At 44.8% G+C, this 26,070-nt stretch overlaps 1 long non-coding RNA gene across 5 annotated transcripts in view; it reads right to left on the bottom strand.

The window, feature by feature from the left end:
- LOC309516378 overlaps positions 1 to 26,070 on the bottom strand; it is a 70,940-nt gene that overhangs the window by 42,519 nt on the left and 2,351 nt on the right. For all 5 annotated transcript variants that reach the window (XR_014212852.1, XR_014212853.1, XR_014212854.1 and 2 more), the window contains one exon: positions 23,375 to 23,479. This is a non-coding gene — a long non-coding RNA (uncharacterized lncRNA). The remainder of the gene's footprint in view (positions 1 to 23,374; positions 23,480 to 26,070) is intronic.

The following is a 26,070-nucleotide window of genomic DNA, read 5'->3' as shown; positions in this document are numbered from 1 at the left end:
GGGTAACACAGGGTTCTCAGACCAGGGCAGGGGCTTGGAAGCATGTTCAGCCGGTTGTGCATACAAATGCCATCCAGACCTTTCCACTCAACATGGGAAGATCTGGTATGGAGCAGTGAGGATTAAGATATCACAGGCATTGGTCCCCTTGCACATGCACCCCCAACCTTCTACACATTTTATGCCCTTACGCATTCTTTGAACACCTGAACGGGGCTCTAGTTTTGAGCACTTCACTTCTGAATCAAACTGGCTGGCAGCAGCACAGATTGGTGGATAAATATAACTTGGGAGGAAGAGACCTTCAGGATGTCCTCCTTGAATTCTTGCTAGCCTGGTCAAAATGGCTTAGATCTCCTAAGGCTACAGAAAGTACTTCTGCTTCGTTTTTTAAATAGCAGCTAAGGCTGCTTGGGTGAGCAAGCAGAAGCAATGCAGTTGTGGATCACAAAGAGCCTGCCACGCACTCAACAACTGTCCCTCACTTTTATGGCATCCTGGGAAGAATTATTTACTTCTTGCTTTCTTATTGTAAAGATTAATAGTAGCCTGGTGTGTGTAGGGAAATCAGAGTGGCAATGCAGGACAGAAAGAGAGGTGTTAACCTCCCCTCTTGCAACTCTACTGCCAGTTACAGCTGAAACTCCACCACCTAAAACTGCTCTTTGCCGCATATGGGAAAACAAATAGGTATCTATATGATGCGTTTATGATTTCCCCTGCAGGACAAATACTTTGAACGTACATATGTATTTAATTTATTGGTAGCTTTCTACAAAGTAACTTGCACAAATAAAATTCCAATACACAATACAAAATGATTTTTAAAAAATCAAATATAAAACCAGCAGGGTGATCAGACCTTAAAAAGTACCTCCCTTCATCTGCTTCTCTCCACCCTCTCCCTGCCCCCAATGTAGCCTTGAACACCAAAGAGTAACTCAGGAAGAGACAATCAACTGCTACAGAGATTCTTGGTGCAATGGGTCAGCATGTCTGGCTGTTAACCAGGTTGGTGGTTCGAGTCCACCCAGCGATGGCTGTGGGCAGGATTCCTGCATTGCAGGGGTTGGACTAGATAACCCTCGGGGTCCCTTCCAACTCTACAGTTCTATGATTCTTAACATACAAATGCCCAGGAGGAGAGACATGTCTTTGTCTGATGCCAAAGTTGGTAGTATCTGCACAGCATTTTCAAGGGCATTTTTTAAATCAGAAATATGGTAACGGTGGAAAGTGGTAAGCCCTCTCTCTACAGTGTCATGTTCACAATCCAAATCCTTCACTGGATATGACTACTAAAAGGTTTTTTTAAGTACTGTGGAAGATATTGGTCACACATCTCCCAAGTCTTGTCTTGTTATAGCATAAGGCTCTGTTCAGACAACACATTTTCAGAGATGTGAAGCGTCATGGCATACAGAAGATGTTATTTTGTCTGTTGCACAACTGTCACCAGCAATTTCTTTTCCTGGGCCTTGATAGGAACTTACTAAATCTTGAAATACAATTCACAGGACTGCTCCACAGCAGTCTTGCAATCTCTACAGCAGCTTGAGGGAGATAATTTATAGTAGGACAATGGTATGGGCAGAAAGGGTTAAATACCTCCAGCTGTCCTAGCCAAATTAGCACCCCCAACTCTCTTTGACAGTATGTCATAAAAAACAAAAAGAAAAAAATGGCATCAATAGAAATGAAAGAACAAATCGTAGATATATGAATTATCTGAAAACATCAACAGTACCTTTGAAAGAACCTCGACACAGAGAAGAATTTTAAAAAGTACTTCTGAGCCCGAGCAGAACACTCTGCAATGTTAGCAAGAACAAGAGAAAATGATGTTGGAAACAGCTGGGAAAAAGGAGGGGAAACAGTAGCTCAGACTTGGCAGAGGTAAGTTTGAGACAATGGGCACTCATCCAAGGAGAGATAGCAGAGACTGGGGCCAAGTGATGAAGGGTAAAGATCGGGTAAAGAATGTGGAGTTGTAGGTCCTTGGCATAAAGGTGGTATTGAAGACCAAATGAATGGATAATGGAACCAAGAGGGAGATTATGAAGAGGGAAAAAGAAGAGGAGTGATCCCTGGGGAACTTCTACAGAAAGAAGAAAAAGGGGGAAAGTAGGACCATTCAAATGCACTTTAAAAAACCAAAAACATAACCATTAAGAAATACATGACAAAATGGTACTCTGAAAAGCCGAGAGAAGCGAATGGTGAGATGTATCAATGAAGGCTCGAGTGAGATTCAAAATAAATAGTACAGATAAAAGATCCTTAGCTCTTGCTGTGAAACAGTCATTCATAGTATATATCCTTATGGTCACTTGCACAATACTCATTTGAGGTAGACCACTCTAACTCCTATTTTCAGCTATGTGGAGCAGAGTCACCGTATGAGTCTGACTTGCTCAAGGCCACCAAGAGATGAAATCTGAACTCAGGTACCAAGGATAAGTCCAGCTCTTCCATCTGATCAACTGCACTAGCTTCATAGTAGTAGCCAGGAGCTGCAGTTGCTTCTTTGCCCTCAGTCCATCAATGTCAGGATGTAAAGTGACAGAGGGCAGAAAAGGTGCCTCTGTTGCTTAGGGTCTTGGCAATAATTAGAGAGGGGCTGGGGAAAAGCACTTCCTCTCCAGTTATCTCCCATGATGGCCGAAGAATGAAAGGCTGAGGATGGCCCCGGGGAAGACTCACCTTGAACACACAAATATTACAAAGCACTTGGCATCCATTCCAAAGGTGCTCAACCTTCAGAGACAGATAGACAGCCAAAACACCCATCTTAGGCCAAACTACATTAAGTGAAACAGCAGATGTTGGAACACAGTACGTGGGAGAGCGGGGGTTAAACCTTTTATCCCACACCACAGTCCTGATAACTGTGTCTACCTCTCAAGCTGTTGTTTGATGTGTGAAGAAAGTTAACTTCAGGAATCCTGATGAGAGCTCTGTTTTAAGGGAGACGATTCTGTGTGGTCCACAAAGCTGACTTCTCCCAGGTAAAACAGGGTTGTTTCAGTGAGTGGAATGGCAGGTGTCACTGATGTACAGAACATCCAAAAGAGAACTGATGGTCATAGAGCTAAATACCCCTCCAACAGACATTCAAGTAAGAATCTCTAATGAAAAATGGAACGTGCTGGGGGGGGGGAGACTTTTAAAACTGTTTCAGCCTAATTAAGAGAATCCTTTGAAACTCTTACATAGGTGGCCTCTTCCCCCTTGTGAATTCTCCCCACATGATACCAGGAGCAACATCAACCTGTTGAAGGGGATGTGGGGAGACTGGATTTTACACATGTATGTGGTGGCTTTGCAAATTTGTTTACCCATTTTGGGTTTTGTTATTTAAAGAATTGAGTTTAACATACAAAACGGATCTACAACCTTCCCCTCAACTTGCTTTATTTGGAATAAATGACATGCCTGCTCCACCTATTGCTCACAAAGAACTTTAAACGTTCCTCCTTGTGGCAACACATATGGAAATAGCCATGGGATGGCGTACTGCCTTGGACTTGAAAATTGAAGCATGGACAATAGCCCTGGCTGAAAAGCTGATGTGTAAGATTCGTGAGACCAAAGGGAATTCTAAACCACATTTTCTATAATGTGTGATAACAGTTTTGGATTATATGTATCAATATAATAATAATAATAATAATAAATTTTATTTATATCCCGCCCTCCCCAGCTGAGCCAGGCTCAGGGCGGCTAACAACAATCAAATAAACAATCAAATAATCATACATTCTAAAAATATTTCATTATAAAAATTAGTTAAAATCAAATTGATGGCAACCGATTAAGCAAAATTCTGTGCAGGTTGCCAGAGGAGGGAGTCAGGCTGCGCCCTGACCAAAGGCCTGGCGGAACAACTCTGTCTTGCAGGCCCTGCGGAAAGATGTCAGGTCCCGCAGGGCCCTAGTCTCTTGTGACAGAGCATTCCACCAGGTTGGAACCGCAGCCGAGAAGGCTCTGGCTCTAGTTGAGGCCAGCCTAACCTCTCTGAGGCCTGGGACCTTGAGGATGTTATTATTTGCAGACCGTAGGTTTCTCTGTGGGGCATACCAGGAGAGGCGGTCCCGTAGGTACGAGGGTCCTAGGCCGTATAGGGCTTTAAAGGTTAAAACCAGCACCTTAAACCTGATCCTGTACTCCACCGGGAGCCAGTGCAGCTGGTATAGTACCGGATGAATGTGATCTCGCAGCGAAGACCCCATAAGGAGTCTCGCCGCGGCATTCTGCACCCGCTGGAGTTTCTGGGTCAGTCTCAAGGGCAGCCCCACGTAGAGCGAGTTACAATAATCCAGTCTGGAGGTGACCGTCGCATGGATCACAGTGGCTAGGTCAGGGCGAGAGAGGTAAGGGGCCAACTGCTTAGCTTGGCGGAGATGGAAAAATGCCGCCTTTGTTATAGCTGTAATCTGCGCCTCCATAGAGAGGGAGGTATCGAAGATTACACCCAAACTCTTAACGGACGGTGCTGGCACTAATTGTACCCCCGCAAGAGATGGGAGTTGCCCCCTCGATCCCATATCGTCCCATATGATTGTGTTTATAATGCCCTGAGAGCTCGTGTTACTATGTGGAAATATTTTTTGGACGGAACTTTAAGAATTTGATTTGATGTTTTTAAGCAACATGGTTGATGTGTTGTGAGTTATGTTGTTTTATTGTGATGTGAAAAAATAAAATAAAAATGTTTTCCCCCCAAAAATCTATACCCCTCCATCATGCACTGATCTGCTGCCTGCACCATTACCTATGAAGGTAATGATGAGCACAAAAGAGACCAAACTACACATATACATAGCTGTCAGCGTTTCCCTTTTTTAAGGGAAATTCCCTTATTCTGAATAGGATTCCTTGCAAGAAAAGGGAAAAGTTGACAGCTATGCACATATACAATCTAAGGTGCAACACTGGCACAGAAATTTGTTCTAATTTCTTTCAAAATGGAAACTCAAACTATCAGCATATGTAGCATTTACATATTTGTACATATAAATATGCTTCTCCGTGCATCTGTTGTTTCTTTTTGAAACATTTATACAGTGCACTTTCCATGTTTGTTTGTTTTTATACCACTCTTCGGTTATATTCCGAGGATAGTTTACAAAGAGAATAAAACAATTAAAATGTATATACAAAACAACATAAAATAAAACAAATAAAAGCCACAAAATCATAAATGAAACATACCACAGGACTAAGACTGCATCTAAAAAGCTTGGGGAAAATAAAAAGGACTTTGCCTAATGCTGAAAGGGAAAAATCATGAGAAGTGCTCTACACACAAACTGCGTTCAGGCATTTGTCAGAACACTCAAGGTCTTAAAGCAAGGGGAGGGGTGTACCTGTGTCTCGTGCTGACATCTTTGCATTGAACTGGCAGGATGAAGGGGAGGAGAAAGAGAATCCTGACACGAGGGGTGTAGCAGGGAATGGGACACACCGGGGCAAACGGGGGGGGGGGGTGGAGAAGGAAGTACTCACAGGATGACAGAGGATGGCAAGGGGTTGGAGGTCAAGGTACAGGAACCAGAGCAGCAGAACCCATCACAAGAGGAGCCTGTCTCCACAAATGCAGTGGGCTCTGAGGTGTAGGGAGCAATGGGAAAGGCACTCTAGGAGGCTGAGGCATACAAGGGTGCAGAGCCCAAGCTCCCTAGCTGGCTAGGTGGGGCTCGCTGGCTCCAGGTGTGATTCCTCAGCTGGAGAAGGCTTGGGATAGTGAGGGTCACATGCCTCATCAAGCCCAGATGCTGCAACCAGCATGCCAAGTACAAAAGGGAAGCAGAACTGAGGTGCTATGGATGCTCTACTGCCCATGTTGATAGACCTCTATGGGACTGTGATTTGGGTTTCATGCGGGACTGTATTCTGACTGCTGGACTTCAGACTTGGCTAGACGCTGGATGTGTTTCCTGGACTGGGCTTGTATGGCTTGACCCCTGGACTTGGACTTGACACACTAACTTGCTGCCAGGTAGGCCAGGGGTTCAGGACCATTTTGAGCTGGTTTTTAAGAGGCTTCTGTTGAACATGCGTAGAAACTTTCCAATGGCATATTTCAGGTTCTTTGGGGGGTGGGGGTGGGATATGGGTTAGGGTGAGAATTAGCTACATCATTAACTATGCAGATCTTCAAAACGCTTAACATGATTTGGGATGCTTCTAAATTGCAACCACCTCTGGGATGGCTCACTACAGCTGTTTAACAACCGATTAGGCCACTACTATACATAAAAGTCTGCCATGAGCGGGATTGGGCAGCCCACTGAAACTCCAGGAGCAATTTAGGGGAAATGATTATAACAATTTGTCTGGCATTTGTCCAAGGCATCCTCAAAGCCAACGAAAATGCCAGGGGGTGGTTAATGAATGCAAATGATTAGGACCTTGGCTCTGTGCCTTACCCTAATGATGTTCAGTTTAACAAATCATTGGATGCAGTTCTTGGTGCCATCAATAATAAATTGAGTTTTTTCTTTTCTTTTCTTTTCTCCATCACCCCTGCTCACCCCTCATATCTTGCCTTATTGTCATTTAGATCATCTTTTTCGTCTCCATTTGCTTCTGTGCAATCCGCAGCGCCATAAACTAAGATAAACAACATAGAAATTTTTAAAATGACAACAGCATGTGACCCTGAACACAGGGTAGGTCATTCATAAATTCTGATTGAAAATCAGGAGAAGCTTATTGAATAATTAAAGCTGCATAATTCTGAAACAGTCTTTTTGCAACAGCCTTCCCCAGCACTCCAGATGCTGGAATCTGGCTCTGATCATCCCCAGCCAGCGGAGCCAATGGACAGGGATGGTGCAGGCTGTAGTGCTGGGGGCATCAGGTTGGGGAAGGCTGATCAGGCAGATTTGTGGAAGCAAAGCATCTGACTGGATTCATGACAAAGCCCTCCATGTTGGCTGGGGCTGATGGCAGTCTAAAAACACCTGGAAGGCCACAGATTCCCCACCTGCATTCAGAGACGTACCTAGGCTCCCTTGTGCCCTTGGCAAGGAGCTGTATTGGCGCCACCTCTCCCTTGCGCAATGGTCAACACCAGTGACCAGATTCCTCTGCCGAGGCACCCAGAAGAACCTGTGCACCTTGCCCAGCTACTCAGAGCAGTGGAGGAGTGGCCCAGGCAGCGTGCAGACAGGTGGGTGGGCTTCTAGCCATTCCAGGCCAGAGTGGAGAGGTGCCATTTTTTGCTCCCCACTTGGGCTTGCGCGCTTGGTGGGCCAACCTGGCCAACCCCTAGGTACGTCCCTGCATGAATTAAGCAATCATGGCACCGATAGAACTAGCCTTCATGTCCTAGTTAATAATAATAATAATTTATTATTTATACCCCACCCATCTGGCTGGGTTTCCCCAGCCACTCTGGACGGCTTCCAACAAAATATTAAAATACAATAGTGCGTCAAACATTAAAAGCTTCCCTAAACAGGGCTGCCTTCAGATGTCTTCTAAAAGTCTGGTAGTTGTTGTTCTCTTTGACATCTGGTGGGAGGGCATTCCACAGGGTGGGTGCCACTACCGAGAAGATCCTCTGCCTGGTTCCCTGTAACTTGGCTTCTCGCAGCGAGGGAACTGCCAGAAGGCCCTTGGCACTGGACCTCAGTATACGGGCGGAACGATGGGGGTGGAGACACTTCTTCAGGTATACTGGACTGAGGCCGTTTAGGGCTTTAAAGGTCAGCATCAACACTTTGAATTGTGCCTGGAAACGTACTGGGAGCCAATGTTGGTCTTTCAAGACCGGTGTTATGTGGTCTCGGCAGCCGCTCCCAGTCACCAGTCTAGCAGCCACATTCTGGATTAGTTGTAGTTTCTGTGTCACCTTCAAAGGTAGCCCCACATGGAGCACATTGCAGTAGTCCAAGCGAGAGATAACTAGAGCATGCACCACTCTGGAGAGACAGTCTGCAGGCAGGTAGGGTCTCGGCCTGCGTACCACATGGAGCTGGTAAACAGCTGCCCTGGACACAGAACTGACCTGCGCCTCCATGGACAGCTGCGAGTCCAAAATGACTCCCAGGCTGAGCATCTGGTCCTTCAGGGGCACAGTTACCCCATTCAGGACCATGGAGTCCTCCGCACCTGCCTGCCTCCTGTCCCCCCAAAACAGTACTTCTGTCTTGTCAGGATTCAACCTCAATCTGTTAGCCGCCATCCATTCTCCAATCGCCTCCAGACACTCACGCAGGACCTTCACTGCCTTCACTGGTTCTGATTTGAAAGAGAGGTAGAGCTGGGTATCATCCGCATGCTGATGAACAACCAGCCCAAACCCCCTGATGATCTCTCCCAGAGGCTGCATGTAGATGTTAAAAAGCATGCGGGAGAGGACAGAACCCTGAGGCACCCTACAAGTGCAAGCCTAGGGATCCGAACACTTATCCCCCCCCACCACTTTCTGAACACGGCCCAGGAGGAAGGAGATTCAACTCATTTGTCTGTGCTTCACCTTGCCTGCCTCCTCCCTCCCAGTATTCCAAGCCTTTTTGACAGAAAGCTTTTTCAACCAAATATGCCAGTTGCTGGCCCAGCCGTGCTTGCCATACATTAATCAAGCCAGCTCTGTTTTCTTTCTTGATAACAAGGCCATCCCCTCTCCCCTTTGCCTTCCTGGCTCAAGGATTTCTCAGGAACTGGGCTGTCAGAAGAAGCCCTTTCAAAGGCACACCAGAAGGTTTCTCTTTCATCTGCCTGTCTCCAGGGCCCTGCCCTTACTCCCTGGTGCACAGAATGAACTGAAAGACTTTCTATCTTCCCCAGGCACCTCTTCATAACTTCCTCTTTCTCATTCCCACCTTCCTTTTCCCATAGTAATGCACAGGCTTCAGGGAGTACGTGAGCCGGACACAAAAGGAAATAACTTCCCCAACGCAATAAAATAAAATCAGATGCAAAATTGTGTATGCGTTTATGTGCATTTTTCTGGGCAGGGAGGTCACCAGCTTTCATAATATTCTCAAAGCCTGACCCAAAGAAAGGACCACTGCTTTAAATTCTCTATGAACCCACACTTTGGGAACTTTCCACCCACGCTAGTTCTGCTCAGCACTAGGCTAGACTGCCAGAAGTTTAGCAAGCATATTTAGGCAGGGGCAAAACTAGGTTTTATTTCACCCGGGTCAAAGACCCAGCTTGCCCCCCCCCATGCACATTTGCATACACATACATACACAGGCTGGCAGCTTCAATGGCCTGGGGGCAAGAAACCCAGCTAGCCCCCTTGTAGCTATAGAACTGGTTGGGAGCAAAGGCAAATTTGCAAATAAACCAACAAGAATCAGTAGCCCATAAAAAAAATTTCTGACCCATAGCTCCCACACGCTTATAATCTAAAAGACCTTTCATGAAACCTTGGTCCTATCCTATTTGTGGATAGAAAATTGGAGGGATTGTTTCACCAAATTTCTCCACAGGGAGTAGAACAGGGGTCAGCAACCTTTTTCAGACGTGGGCCAGTCCACCGTCCCTCAGACCATGTGGTGGGCCAGACTGGGGGGGGGGATGAACGAATTCCTATGCCCCACAAATAACCCAGAGATGCATTTTGAATAAAAGCACACATTCTACTCATGAAAAAACACCAGGCAGACCCCACAAATAACCCAGAGATGCATTTTAAATAAAAGGACACATTCTACTCATGTAAAAACACACTGATTCCTGGACCGTCCATGGGCCGGATAGAGAAGGCGATTGGGCCGCATCCGGCCCCCAGGCCTTAGGTTGCCTACCCCTGGAGTAGAATGTCTCCAACAATACTTGGGGGTGGGATTCACCATTAGCAGCAGTAGCACAGCTTCCTCCCTCCCCCAACTTTTTTGTTGTGTGTGTGCATGCACACAGACAGACATGTGTGCTGTCACTGCAAGTGGTAGTAGGAGCAGTAACTGTGCTGGAAGCCTTGCCACCATATTCCATCCTCCACACTGTCCCAGACTTGGTGTCATTCCAAGGTATCAGAAGGTAGGGTGGGGAAGAGAAAGGAAAAAATGTGAGAAAACTATGCAAACTTGCCTTTTTCTAGGAAGGCGGGTGAAACAAAGAAAAACGTATCCTGAGGAATTTCAGTTCAGAAATGTTGAACTCAACAGGGTTTATTTTCCAGTAGGCATGCATACATGGCCTGCTTCAGAATTGGTCTTTGGTGCCAAGGTTCATTCTTGCTACATGTAAATAATAAAGACTGGACTGCCTTTCAGCCAGAGTAAGGCCTATCACTTGCCACAATCTGCCCCCCAATGGCTTCATTCTCACCAAGGCAGTAAACCCGTGTCAGGGCTTTAGAAAAAGAGCCTGTTTATTTTCCTGTAGGTAGGGTAGAAGCCTTAATTGCTGGTTTCCTTGCATTATTTTATTTTCATTGTTAACGTTAAGTAGCACTATTCTACTGGAAGACATTAACAAACAAAAAATGAGAAGAAATCAGTAATTAATGCCTCCTTGCCACTGCAGGAACGGAACTCGGTTTTCGAAAGTCTCAGCTGCCGAACATTTTGGAAGCCGAATGCCGAAAACCCGGAAGTGAATGCTTCCATTTTTGAATGCGCCTCAGAAGCTGAACGGCTTCCGAGGCATGTTTATAAATTTTCCCCATTGAACTTGCTGACAGCCCTTTGATCTTTGGTTTCCGAACGTTTTGGAAGTCAAATGGACTTCCGGAACGGATTACATTCAAAAATGGAGGTTCCACTGTACTTGGACAATTTAAAGAGGCTATTCAAGGAAGAATTCATCACTACTTCCCTTCGCCATCAATAGGCAGCAATAAACTAGTCACTATCAGAAAAGGGGAAACATTTAATTAAAGGCACAGGAGCCCTGGAAGTCAAAATAGTGTGTTGCTAGCTCACAAAGGGACACGGGTGGCGCTGTGGGTTAAACCACAGAGCCTAGGACTTGCCGATCAGAAGGGCGGCGGTTCAAATCCCCACGACGGGGTGAGCTCCTGTTGCTCGGTCCCTGCTCCTGCCAACCTAGCAGTTCAAAAGCACGTCAAAGTGCAAGTAGATAAATAGGTACTGCTCCGGCGGGAAGGTAAACGGTGTTTCCGTGCGCTGCTCTGGTTCGCCAGAAGCAGCTTAGTCATGCTGGCCACATGACTCAGAAGCTGTACGCCGGCTCCCTCGGCCAATAAAGCGAGATGAGCGCCACAACCCCAGAGTCGGTCACGACTGGACCTAATGGTCAGGAGTCTCTTTACCTTTACCTAGCTCCCAATGGAGCTGCAGTTGCTCTCATTGGGTAGAGGGAATCATTTTAAAAACGGTGAAGGAAACATAGTAAACACTGGGTTGTAACAATCTTAACAATTTTGCTTTCCAGATTCTCCATAAAAATGGGAAAAAGGATGGCAATTGCAGAAAAAAGGGCTAGTGTCAAAGTAACTTGCATTTCCAAGCGCATATAAGTTTCACCTATTGAGCTGCATGAAAAGTGCCACCACTGCTGAATTCCAACCACAATCAACCTCAAGAAAGCATTCTCAACTAACTAACTTTCACAGATCAGGAAAAATTTAAGAGAATTGTAATGTGGTTAATGGAAGGAAGCTATAGAAAGCAAGTAGTTTTCCTGCAGTTATGTATTCAGCCACAGGTGCAAGAATGTTATTTCCCCCAAAATGGAAGAAGAGGTTCTGACGGCAGAAGAGTGGATACAGAAGTTAATGGACTATGCAGAAATGACAAAACTTACCAGGAGAATTAGAAATCAAGATTTAAAAAAAATAAGAAAATAATGGAAATGGTTTATTGAGTATTTACAAACAAACTGTAAACAGATTAAGATATTGGCAGGATTAATGTAAAAACCTGCAGTTTCAATATATATCGGATATATATGGGAATAGATATAAAAGAATATGTTGAGATAATTTGGTGTATGCAGGAAGATGAAAAAAGAACCACAGAAAGAGGGGGAAGGGAGTCGGAGTTTGAAATGTTAAAATTATGATTGAATAATTGTTGTAATAGATATAACTGAAAATTGAAAAAATAAAATAAAATAAAATAAAAGTTTTACTGCAGAAAATCAAACTTTGCCCTATAAAGGAGCACAAATTTTAATTAATAAAGCAAGTGGAAAACATTTTAGAGGTGCCTCTTGCTAAAAACATGGGTCGGGCAGGAGATCCAGGGCCCACTGCAAAAACCTGGGGTGCAGGCACCCTGGTCCATCCCATAGCAACACCCCTGGATTTTGGGAGTGATCATATAGGTTAGAAAGGCTCACTTGGCAGGGGAGAAGCTTTGGGAAGGGCTGATGTTCAGCCAGGGCTCGGGCCTGGAAGTCGTTTTCAAGACCAGTGCTCCGTTCTGAAATACACCAGGCAATTAGGAAGGAGAGACCCTCTGGGAATGTTTAACATTAACTTCTTGACCACTGAGCAAACACAACTTGCTCTCGTACACGCATCTGGGATGTGAAGGGGAAAGGCTTCCAGGCCAGGAAGTGCAACTCCCAGGACAGGCTTCGGCCCAGGTACTGATGATGCTAGAAGTGAAGCAATAGGCACTAGACACATCTGTTCACTGTGGTGGGTCTCCATGGCTGATCCCCAAGTTCTCTCCCGCAAGCCAGGAACCCCAGTCCTAAAAAGCCCAACCCTTTAACCAGATGCAGCCCTGCAAACTTGAGGCACTGTGAGGTCGGCAGCCGAGGAAAACCCATATGTGAACTTTTGTCCGATCCTTGCTCCTAGTTATTCCTGGCTGTCCCGCCCATCCCTGTCTCAGCAGCACTGTGAGTCAGACGGGATGGAACAGCTTGCCCTCCCATGGGATGCCTGATGCCTGCCAAGGGTAGGGAGAATGTGGCGTTTTACAAGCTGCTTGCTCCAAGACTACAAAGAGGGTGCATTCCTGCATATGCTCTTATCACTTGAAGCACTGTTACTGAGGAGGAAGACTTAAGCAAAACCAAAGAAGGGAAGCCTGAGAAATGCACAGAAGAAATAGCCATAGTTACCCAATGGAACAAACCAAAGGCCTGTTTACATGATTAGAAGTCCTGGGATAGCCACTTTTGAACTCTGGGAATATATTTACATGCTCTAGGAGCGAGGATGAAATAGCTTGGAAGAGTGTCAGTGATGACCCTTAGGATCCCCTCTTTCATTCCAGGGTAAGTGACCATGAGAACAAGAGGAGTGTGGTTGTCTCTGGTGGGGAGCCTTGACAATCCCCCAGAGAAATACTGTGACCTGTGATTGAATGACTCTGTAAGATAAGACAGGGCAGGAGTGTGGCCTAGCTACTCACAAATTTATTTCTGACATTTGTATTATCTCTTTCCTCCAATGAGCTTAGGTCAGTGTTTCCTGCAGGTCTCCCTTTCGGCAGCTGAGCAGATTCAGACCTGCTTGGCTTTATTTTATGTGTTTGTTTATTAAATTTGTAAATTTGTATTTATTCGTAGATCTCAGGGTGGTATAACCCCCCCACACACACAATATAACAAACACAAAATACACAAGAGAAATAAGAGGAACAAACAAATCAATAATACCCCCCTCCCGCAACACATTTAATAGTGTACCAGGTGTTAATCAGCCAAAGGCCTGGTTGAAGAGGAATGTTTTTGCCCAGCGCCTAAAGGTGTATAAATGAAGGTGCCAGCCGAGCCTCCCTGGGGAAAGCATTCCAAAATCGGGGAGGCACTGCTTTCTAATCCTAGATGGCATGGGACATGCACTCCATACGTAGTAGCTAGAACCACTTTCTTCTTGGGTATTACACATTCCTGGCCCAAACTTGGCACTGAAAACAGGCTCCAAAGTTAAGCTACAGCTCAACTTAAGCCAAAGCTCTGTGCATGCTTAGGGACCATTTGTTATGACTACTGCTGCTTTACACAACCATGATGAGTGTAGGGCAGGAGTGAGGAGCCTCAGGCTCAGGGGCCAAATGTGGCCCTCAAGGCCTCCCTGTCTGGCCCTTGGGAATTTCCCCAGACCACGCTTCCTCTCCCCAGCCTCTCTTAAGTATTTTTGATGGGCTAGAATGTGCCCTTAAACTATGATAACGCCTCCGACCTGCCCAGATGAAGCAATGCATGTATGCGGGTGTGCATAGGAACCGCTGACTCGGTTGTGAGGCCTACTAAATAAAGTAAAGGATCGCATCTGTCTCCCACCCCTTCTGCTTCTCACCCTACCCTCCACTGGCATGTGCTCAAGATTGCCCATGAGACATTGCAGGCTGAAACAGCTTCCCTCCCCTCTGGTGCAGAGGGGCAAGCTAACAGTCTGCTCGCCACAAGTTGCCTAGAGAAAACTGCCATCCTGTGTGTCATCGGTTTTTCTAAGTTGCAGCCTTATAATCAGTGGCCCTGTGCTTCCACCTCCAGCCACGCATGTGGATGGTGTCCGTCTGCAGCCGAACACCTTTCTGATCACTCCATCTACCCATCCTTCCGACACTTTGGCAGACTTCTGAGATCAAGCCAGAAGAAGAAGAAGAAGAAAAAGAAGCAAGCCAATGTGAAGCTGAGAGGGGTGTAGGTCAGGAGTGGGGAAGTGGGGGAGGCGGAGGCATAACGTGGCCTGGACACAGAAGTCTTTGTGGAGATTTCCAAGCATTCCGTTTGAAAACACTTCATATATCAAGTGCAAGTCCCTTCTCTTGGTACAGGCAAAACGAATCAAAGGGGGCCATGGGCCAGCTGAATGGGGGTGGCGGGGGAGGAGCAAGGGTTATTGGCTCCCTCCCACCCTCCTCCTTCACTTCCACCTACCCACCTCCTCCTGCCTGTCACAGAACACCCTTTGTTGTAACTTGCTACACGCTTGCCATGAAAAAAGGTGGCGAAGGCGGCAATCTTTACGCATTGTTCCACCAAAGTCAACAAGATGCGTGCAGGCATATTATAGCTTCATCCTGAGGAGTAGAGGGGTTCATTTGCCATCAAAGCCTTTGCAAGGGCCACAGCTCTCAAACACTCAATCCGGTCCGGCAAAGGGGGAACGATTTGTTATCAGGACCTCTTTGGTTGTTTGCTAAATGTTGGTGCTAAGCACGGTTCTTAGGAAAAAGTTGGACCTCTGATTGCACCTTCTTAGTAACATCAGAGATAACCTTTGTGGCAAAGGGAGAAAGAGAAACTCAGGTTTTGTGTCAGACTGGTTTTGCAAATAAGTGCAAATTAATGTATCAGTCCAATTAGAGATGGAAGAACTGATAGTTGCAGATTTTCTCAGTTTCTTCTCTTTCCAGCCTTAAATTCAGTTCTCCACATTTCTGCCTTGATTTGTGAATTTTTTTAAAAAAGACGTCATCATGAAAATTCATCGGCGTTTTAGCGCAAATTTCTCCTTATAGACTTTTGTATGCTATTTTGCCTCATGTACACGGTTCCCCCCAAGCAATTTCCCCTAATATAATGCAGAAAAAGAGAAGTGAGCAAAATAACATATGGCAACCCTGCTGGAACAGGCCAGTGGCCTGCCTAGTCCAGCACCCTGTTCTCACAGTGGCCTCCCAGATGGCTATGGGAAAACCACAAACAGGATCAGAGCACAAGAGCTGAACCCCATTCAGGACCAGGACCAGAGCTGAACCCCATTCAGCCTTCCTGGGGTTTCCAACAACTAGTATTCAGAAGCATTACTGCCTCTGACCTAGCTGCATTCAAAGTCTGTAATGTGTACACTGCATACCGAAGCTATGCTCCGATGAGTCCTCCTGCAACACTTGAAGGAGCATGGAGAAGTATACCATGTTCTAAGAGGGCACTATTATAGCCAGCTGTATCTATCTGGGAAGACAAAAGAAGCTATTTGAAATCCTAGAATCACCTGTAATGTCTGTCACTGGATCCTGCCACTGATGCTTTTGTTTTTTAAAATCTTCTGGGGTGGTTTGTCCACCTTTGGTCCCCACCCTGCCCTCAGCTTTCACCTGATTTTAAGGCTGCCACTTAGCAGAAAGGTAGTATTATACATGGCATCAACCAACATAGTTATGTGTGTGCTGAATAAGGTGAATGCAAAAGTGGTGGGTGGAGGGGGAAAGCTAAACTCTTCCCTCACAACCCACCAGCTTTGCTCTTTTCCCCCATCACCTAAACTCTGAAGCCAGAAATAACCTAGACTAGGAAGAAAGAAGGCCGTGGGATGAGGATGGCGATAGGTATAAGAGATGGGCAAGTGGAGGGCTAAAGGCTCATCCAGACTTCCTTTTTGTGTAGTGTTTTTTGGCACAGGTATGCATTCTGAAGCTTCGTGTCCGAGTGTTTTTCTTTTTGCTCCAGTGCTTTCCCCAAGAAAACCCGCTTTTTACTGCTGAAAAGAAAATTCCACAGAAAACCTGAATTGTCGTTTGTTCTGATTCAGCACGAAGAGCAGATTTTCCTAGGGAAAACGGGGTGGGGGTGGGGAATGTGAACTGGGAAAGCGCAGACCTCTGCCTAGAAAGCACAGGGCAAAAGATATGTGTGGATGAGCCCCCAGTTAATGTTTCCACCTGATACGTCTCCCCTGAAATACAAAGAGCCCCACTAGATCAGGCCACAGGCCCACCTAATCCAGCATCCTGTTGTCAGTGGCCACCCAGATGCCTATAAGAAGCCTGCAAGGACATGTCTGTTAACCCCACTCTCCTCACTTGCGAGTTCCAGCAACTAGTATTCAGAGGCCTTCATCCGCATGCCCAAATTAAGCAAACATAAGGTTGGGAAATCAGCCCTGAGTGCTCACTGGAAGGATAGATTGTGAAGCTGAGGCTCCAAGAGAAGACTCCCTGGAAAAGACCCTGATGCTGGGAAAGATGGAGGGCACAAGGAGAAGGGGACGACAGAGGACGAGATGGTTGGATAGTGTTCTCGAAGCTACCAGCATGAGTTTGACCTAACTGCGGGAGGCAGTGGAAGACAGGAGTGCCTGGCATGCTCTGGTCCATGGGGTCACGAAGAGTCGGACACGACTAAACGACTAAACAGCAGCAACAACAACAACGTTGGGAACCTGTAACCCAGGCATTGCTATGCACAAACCTGGCACAATTTCTAAACAACAACCAAGCAAAGACTAAGCATGCCCCCAACCCAATGTAAAAAACAGCCTACTCAACCATTACAGGAAAAGAAAAAACAAATGTAGTTTGGACAGGAGACTGCATGCAGAGCTTGTGCTGTACCAAGTACAGCCATGCATGGGGCCCACAATAAAAGCTGATGTTATGAAAGAAAATGTACTGGAATTGCATTAGTGTGGGCACAGCTTTACAAGAATTGACGTTAGCTAGCTTGGGGCCAGGCCAGACATTATTTGCAATGCTTGAGCCTTGACATACACGAACCAAGCCTGATAGGGTCCAGTAAGGAAATGTTTCCCAGTGAAACAGGTCAGATGAAGGTATGTGGTTTTTTTGGTTCAAAATACTAAAATGGCCACAATAGCAGGAGTCGGAATCAGAGTGTCCAGTATTCTGTTAAGAGTAGAGTCCAAGGCAGAATCTAAGCCCAAAAAGCTGCTCAAAATTGAGTGGCCATTTACACACACCCCTCCCTGCCAAAAAAGAAAACACATCACCAAAAAAAGAAAAAGAGGAAATAGGTTTGTATAAAATGCATAATTACTATAATTTAAATAGGAATGCAATATATCTAACCATGGAGAGAAAGAATCTGACCAGGTGGTCTGTGGGACTGCTCAGGCTGCTGTGCAAGGACTCAGTATTTATGGTCAACCTGAAGGTCCCTCCTTTCCCTTCTCATGGTTCTTTATCCTTAAAGTGGACCTGGATTGGAAAGTTGAGGCCTGCCCTCTGTAAAGTAAGGCATGTGAGCTCTCTAGTTTAAAGGAAGATGGTGCCTCAAGAGGATACACTCTTAAGTGCATAGGGCAGGCAAGTTGAAAGTCTGTTTGGGGGGCTTAATCTGGCCCGCTGGTCAGTTCAATCCGGCCCCTGTGACAGTTTATTTCCTGGGGTAAAATCCTTAAAAAACCTCAACAACTTCAACCCTAAAAAAACCTCCACAACAACTCCAATCCTAAAAAAACAACTTTTGGGTAAAATCATAAAAAAGCTCAACAACTTCAATCCTAAAAAAAGGTTTTCAGCCTTGAATGAAAGAATTTATTAATACGGTCACAGACCAGCATCGGTTTACAGCCTTGGTCGGCCCTTTGGTTGGCTCTTCATCAAATCTGGCCCCCTTTGAGAAAAGTTTGGACACCTCTGGCATAGGGAAAAGTTCAGATAATGAAGGAAGAGCAAGACAATGGTCTGGAGAAAGAGACCATGTGTCTGTACCAACCAATCAAAGGTAAGTTTGAACCTCTTTAACAAGATGCAAGTTCTCATAGGCAGTGTGCAGGGGGGCAATGGAGGAAGCTATATTGTACAGTAGTCTCATGCTCTCCTCTGTAGATGCAGCTGGTCCGAACCCACTTATGGAAGTGGGGGGGGGTGTCACTGTGGATAACTTACTAAGGCAGCTCATGTTGCTGCAGTGACCACAAAATCCAGCAGAACTTTAAAATTTTACGTTAGAAAAAGGCTCTGAAATAGGAATAGACGATAACAAATCCCCTTGAAAAGCAATGTGGAATCTGTACTGAATCCTCCCTTTTGTCCATGGTGTAGGGGGAGGGAGGGAGGGAGGGAATCTTATAAACTCCAGTGAAGTCCACTGCACACACACCACATATCAAATGGTATTCCCCTCACAGACACACCTCCTCCCTTCTCAGCCTAGGTAATTGGAGACAGAGCGTTGGCCTCTGGGCTGAGTGGAGGATCCTTTGTTCCCCTTTCTGGGGCCTTGTTTTTCTGCCTCTTGTGAGGCTAATCCAGTGAGAGACAGACACATAGACACATGGAGCCTTGCTCCAGAGCTTACTGGCTAAACGTATAGTCAACACTGAAAAATTACCTAACAATGAGCTGGAGTGGGCAAGCACATTAAAGCTTTTGCACTCGGGCATTTTAAGCTCAGGCCACTGGAAGCCAAGACTGAACAAAAAGAAATGGAAACCCAACTGTAGCTTTGGCTCATTTATTGTGCATTCACTCTGAAATTTCCTGCCAATCAGACTTCTCATGTATAATGTGATCTGTAGATCCCACTTGGCCAAGCCCTGCAAGATCCCCATTTTTCTGCACAGAGTGGGTCCTCGTGGGTTTTCATTCACAGAATGCAGAGCAGTGGAGCTGCTTTCAGTACACCGCACCCTGGTGCATATGGACTTAACAGGTGCTCCAGTCCTTAAGCACAGGGAGCGTCTGCAAGGATATGGCTCACATGAGATTCTTGTATTTTCAGCTTTCATTTGAAAGAAAAATAATAATGGGAAAACAACTAGCTAATATATTGGAAGAGAATAAGGAAAAGTGTGCAGAGAGTATTGTACCCTAATGGACAGTAGGAAGCAAACCGGCTCCCACCATACAGTGTTATGATAAATGACTGCGAAAGTAATGGGATAGCTGACAAGCATTAGAGATTTGTGTGAATAATACAATTATTATTTTTTGTATCATTTTATTAGGTTATTACTTTTTCTGGTTGTTCTCTTTCATTTTCTACAACCCCAGAATCTCAGTGTACTATCTCTCACCATACATTTTTGAGTACTGCAGTTACTGTATTCACACAGCATCTCTGCCCCATTCATGGAGGAATTGCTAAATATGGGGCACCCAGGCCTAGGGATTGGGGTGTTACCCTAAAAGCTGAGCACAATCTAGAAAAAATGTGTGTGTGGTTCCAAGTGCCCATGAGGGCTTTCGTCTTGCATTTCTTAAACTGCACCACTGTGTTCTATGTGTTACTTTTCAAGAGCAGTTTTTATAAGACATGGTGAGGTCTGATATTCCAAAAGAAAAAGGCAGAATTTGCTGAAGCATCTTAAGCTGTTCCCTGTTTTGTGGACAACACACACTGACACAAGGATACATACACCACATTCCAAGAGCATATACTGCTTGTGTCAGAGTTAAATGATTGTTTGAAATGCTAAACATCATATCAGCTGGCTGAAAACTGTGTATGTGAAGGGGATTTGGATTGTGGGTATGTGCAACCTCCCTTCCGCTACTTTCAAATCTTGCAAGATGAACCACAGACTGTCTGAGACACGCATGCCAAAAAAGCAAATATATTTTCTTTGGCATCAAAGTGATGAGTGAGAAGGGAAGCCATTTGTGATCAGATCAAAAATGCTTGTTTAGAGCTGGGGAAATATGGCTTGAAAGTCTGGGGGCTGCACCAGTGTGATGTAAGGATTTGAGACCCAACCAATCTCACTAAAACGTCAGATTTTACGCTGGAAAGAGATGCAAAGAGCAACATAACATAATATAAAATAAAAGTAAAATCTCAGGAGATGAAGGGAGTGGAAAAATGCTAGGAACACATTCAGTGGAGTTTAGCCAGATCATCCCAAGGTACAAGGAGGTGAACTGCAAAAAGAAGAAAAATGGGAGGAGCCAGGCAGGCTGTAGGCTCTAGGGTCTGAGGCCAACCAGTCTGTGTGTGTGTGTGTGTGTGTGTGTGTGTGTGTGTGTACGTATTAGGGAGTGGGAGTGTTGAAAGCATCAGATATGGCAAAGAAAGTTAATTCAATGGCTGAGTTTTTCTGACTCTACCACATTCGTATTGTTATAGCTGAGGCACTTCAGTCAGCGAATATTAAAAACTAATAAACGGTGGTATTTAGATAATGTTTGAGATATGAAGGGAAAATACAAGCTGCAGATGTGTGTCAGACAAGGAATTCGTGGGCTAGCTTATGCAAACCAGCCTGGCCAAGTACAGAGCCACTGAAAAACAATGGGGAACTGAGCCAGTGAGGACCACTGGCAATGAAAAAAACTGTCCTTCCCACCCTCATCCCAAGCAGTGGACAGAGATGGGAGAATTGGCAGGTTGCCAAGGTGAGGCAGGGGCATGATGTCACAGGAAGATCTGTCCTTTTTGAAATATAATGGTTTGTTGGGAAGGAATGGGGCAGAATTCTATGGGCTGCTACGGAGGCGATAAGCAGGAAGAAAGAGGTGGTGTGTAGAATGGCTCTGAATGCAGTGACAGGTGGCAGGAAAGGACAAGCTATTCCTAAGAATGCTATAAACTACATTTCCTTCATGTACACTCAGATTGTACATATATGTTAACAAACGATATTTTTAAAGACACTGCTGACTCCGCTGCGCCTTATTTCTCCCCAGGATCACAATACCTCAAGGACAGTCTCTCCCCAAATGAACTAACCCAGACCATGGGACCCAAGGTCCTTCTTTGTGTGCCCCCTCCAAAAGAGGTCTGGAGTGTGGCAACACAAGAACAGGTCTTTTCTTCAGTGGCTCCCCAGGGGATGCTGTCCCCAGGGAGGCTCGCCTGGTGCCTTCATTACATATCTTTAGGCACCAGGCAAAAACGTTTCTCTATAACCAGGTCTTTGGCTAATTAAACATTCCATGGTTGTTTTTTTTAATGTCTTTGTGGGAGAAGGGTCATTGGTTTGTTTTTGTTATATATTTTGTGTTCTCATTTTGGAACTTTATGTTGTGAACCCCCCTGTGATCTTCGGATGATGGGCAGTATAATCAATCAGTCAATCAATCAATCAATCAATCAATAACAACCTGTTACCATGTCCATGGGGGGAGAGGGCAAACGGCTAAGAATACATGCAGCTGGGTGGTTAAGAATGCATGTGGGCAGGTGAAATTAATGCAGAGCAACCTATAAAGGTATTAAATACAGGTATTATTCATATGTGCAAATCCATTTAATTGTATGAAATAATTATAAAGTGCATTATACAATATGTACTCAGTTATTCCAGTGCTTTTGCCAAAACATGAGAAGCCAGGAGCAGGTTGACTTCTTACTGAGGAATCAGGTAGAAGACAGACTGTACTATCTTCCTTGTATATCCACAAGCTCCAATGAAAGCTAAACATTCAGAAAAGGAGCCTAGAATGATAAGTTAGTGAAGCATGCAGGCTAACATACTTACCTCAGATTGGCTTTTAAAGAAAAGTCTCTTTTTGGTTACTTGTCATCCCCAAAGGTAACAAAGGCTGTGCGCACAGCAACCCACTTGTAGCACAAGTGTAAATTTTTCTCCATCTGGAATCATTCATGTTCATCCTCAACATGCTGCTTTATCAATCTAAAATGATTCTAGATCCTGCCATCCAGGAGTGGGTGTGGTTACTTGATACACATTTGAAACTCCTTCCCTTGATGAAGCTATCCACACCTTTTCCTCCCTACAAATATCCCAGAAGAACAAAGAAGGAGGTGGTGATTGCTGTTTTGGTATATGCACACCCACAATGCCATTACACAAATGTGGATACACACACCCCTCTGCCAGGACTGCTTACATCTATTTTCAAATAGATGCACTACAGGGTAATGCAGACTTAATCTGCAATGAGCTTTTATTTTCTGAATGAAACTAGTTTCCCAAGAAGTGCTTTTCAGCAGCAAAAACATGCAGTAGATCTAGATTGTGTGTGGACTACATAGAAAAAACAAGTACTTCATTTCCATTGATTTGATTCTAGAATAATATGTGTGTCCTAAGCCCCCCCCCCAAAGCCCACTAAGTACTGAGCATGCTCAGTAGCCACAGAATGTTTAATGTCACTCAAAAGAAAAAGAAAATGGAAAAATGGGAGTGAGGAGTGAAAAGGCCTGCTTGGACACCTTGTTTCTTATAGTATCCTGAGAGGGCATGGTTGGCTAGCAGGCAGAAACCTGAGAAAAACACTTCTGCTGTAAAGTGAGGATACACAGCAACATTTTATGGTAGGTCTCACTTAATTTCAAAGTACACCCCACAGGAAATTAGATGGCCCAACCTCTCCTGATAGGGGCTGAGTAGGAGAACGCTGAAACCTTCTATGGGGGTTCACAGCATACAAACCCTCCCTCCTCCCCACACAGAACCTGCTATAATGATGACCATTTTTGCTAGTGAAATAATTGCAGATTATGTCCTTTTTTCTTTTCTTTTTTACCCCATGGCAACTTATTGAGTTGATTGAAATCATATGCTTAGAGCCATGCAATTGTAATTATTCCCAACTTGCCCTGGTAGGATTTAGATATAAGTAAATCTAGGATCCTGACCCCAATGCTTAAATCCCTTGTCTTTGTTCTTGCCCCAATATTGGCAGATGAAATGAGTGCCTGTTCTAATCAAGGTTGTTGTTGTTTTTGTTTTAAAAAAACCTTCCTTTCGCCCACCCATGACTCATACTCTGATTCTAGATACATTTGCTCAGCAGTAGGTCCTGCTTAACACAATGAAACTTATTGGGGGGGGGGGAGTGTGCAAACGACTTCTTTGTTAATCTTCTTTTCCTAAGGCTAAGCATACCTCTTTCCATTCCAGCTTTCCTTGCTTTTCTTTACAGTTGTTTTCTCAGTTCTTCCTAATGCCAATGTCCCTCTGGGACTGCAAACTTGGTTCCAATTCTGAGGCCTAGAGAATAAGAGAACAGGTGAATTGTCTGTCTGTTACTGATTGAACCAAAGTCTGTATGTATAGGGTACAGCACAAGTATTTCAGTTCTACAGATAAGCATTTCTTGAAAATGTGCAGCTCTCTTGTGCCAGAAAAATGTATCTCGGATACTTTTGTACCTGCATGTAAGGGGGAAGAGAAATTTCCAGAGAGGAGCTCCAAGTGTTGTGTAAAGAAAAGGGAAAAGCTCCCATTAGTGATAGACAATGATCATGCTATTGCCATTTACGCCTTAAGAGTCTTTCAGACTAGACTGCTGCAATGAGATTTATGGAGGGTTGCTTTTGAAGTCGGTCTGGGAAATGCAGATAGTATAAAACATCAGCACCCATCTGCTGACAGGTATGGTTAAGCTAGGTAATAACCTATAACACCTGTTCTGAAAACTTTGTAATGGTTACAGGTTGTATCTGGGTCCACTTAAATATTATCATCTATCAGGAACATCGTCTCTTCTGCAGTGTCTCCCGGAACTGTGATAGTGTGATAACATGCTTCCCTGAAAAACCCACTGGTGTTCTTCCTTAGCCTCTCCAAACTTTTGGAAGTTGGGTGTTTTCTTATTGTTGTTTTTGTAAGTGATTTTAGTTAGTGTTTTATTTCATTTTGTTTTATTTTTATACTTTGGATTTTTGGCAACCACCCTGAGCTCTGTTCTTCTTAAAATCTAGAAATACTGGTAATAAACAGAAGGAAAAAACCTGGACAGCACATTCTGCCACTCTGTCTTTGGAACATGACTAAGGACTATCAGTTTGCATAATCTGCCTAAAACTCTGAAGCAGGGTGGGAAGCCTGTTATTTTGCAGTTGGGAAGTCTACAATACTTTTGGATTTAACTGGTAAAACTTGGTTGTGGACTAACTGAGCCAGGTTGTCTCAAACTAGCAACACCATTTCTGGCAATTTGTACATATTTTATAGGGTAGGCAGTGTTATTTTCACATCCATTTACAAAATATTTTTGTGAGGAAGTGGGGAAGAGTAAGAGGATTTGGGGGCAGCCAAGTTGAGTATGAATGTGTGTGTAAGTACATCTAATTCTGCATTGATTAGGCCTTAAATCTGGGTTTGAGAACTTCAATGCTCTATACTGTGGCAAAACCAGAAAAACTGGGAAAACCTAGCCAACTCCCAACTGAGGCTCACAGAAAATTCCTATACTGATGATTTAAAAAAGGATTGGACACAAATCTAGAATCAAGCACTAAAATTTGCCTTTGCTTCTAGCACCATCTGCTGTCTGTTCTGATTCCCAGCCTGTACAGTATATACTTCACATATTTTTAACTGTTTCCCCCATGTTTCAAGAGACTATTAATTGAAACATATGCATAACAATAGTTAAAATCAGTTTTAACAAATGACAAATGACTAACGGAGGTTAGTCAGGATGCTATGCAAGTTTACGACACTATCTAAGTGGTGATCCTATCACAGTTATATGTCTAAGTGGTAACAGGATCACTCATGAGTCCCCTTGCACAAGTAAATGCAAAATATGTGTTGGTAAACTCTAGGAAACTTGATTATGGTGCACTTTATGTAGGATTGCCATTCAGGGTTCCCCCCCCCAAAAAAAAATCCAGTTTGTACAGAATGCACCAGTTAGGCTACTAACTGGGACTAGTTACACTGAACATACCTTGCCAGTTCTTAAAAAGCTACACTGGTTGCTGCTCTGTTTCTGGACACAATTCTACTCTTTGCTGGTAAAGGTAAAGGGACCCCTGACCATTAGGTCCAGACATGGCCGACTCTGGGGTTGTGGCGCTCATCTCGCTTTACTGGCCGAGGGAGCAGGCGTACAGCTTCCGGGTCATGTGGCCAGCATGACTAAGCCGCTTCTGGCGAACCAGAGCAGCCCACGGAAACGCCGTTTACCTTCCCGCCGGAGCGGTACCTATTTATCTACTTGCGCTTTGATGTGCTTTTGAACTGCTAGGTTGGCAGGAGCTGGGACCAACCGACGGGAGCTCACCCTGTTGCGGGGATTCGAACCGCCGACCTTCTGATCGGTACTTGCCTATAAAGCCCTAAGTGGCTTGAGATCTGGGTTCCTAAAAGGACTACAATATAACGTCTAATTTCAGGGCTGGGTGGGGGAGGACACCAGAGACAGCAAGGAAGACATCTGCAGGCACATGTGCCCCTGTGGGTATCATGCTGGACAGAAATTCAGATACAATTGCATATACCGTCTTTTTCGCTCTATAAGACGCACCAGATCACAAGACACACCTAGTTTTTGGAGGAGGAAAACAAGAAAAATAATATTCTGAATCTCAGAAGCCAGAACAGCAAGAGGGATCGCTGTGCAGCGAAAGCAGCAATCCCTCTTGCTGTTCTGGCTTCTGAGATAGCTATGCACCCTGCATTCGCTCCATAAGATGCACACACATTTCCCCTTACTTTTTAGGAGAGAAAAATTGAGTCTTATAGAACAAAAAATACGGTACTTCAGAACAGCACATAGGGCTCCATCCATGCTACAGGATAGAGATACTGGTGCCTTAGAAAGAGTCGATACTGTACATATCTGTGCCAAA

The sequence above is a fragment of the Podarcis vaucheri genome, assembly GCF_965113315.1.
Source record: "Podarcis vaucheri genome assembly, chromosome: 13".
Taxonomy (NCBI): domain Eukaryota; kingdom Metazoa; phylum Chordata; class Lepidosauria; order Squamata; family Lacertidae; genus Podarcis; species Podarcis vaucheri.
The sequence above is the reverse complement of the archived record's forward strand: the minus strand, read 5'-3'. Positions and strand labels throughout refer to the sequence as shown.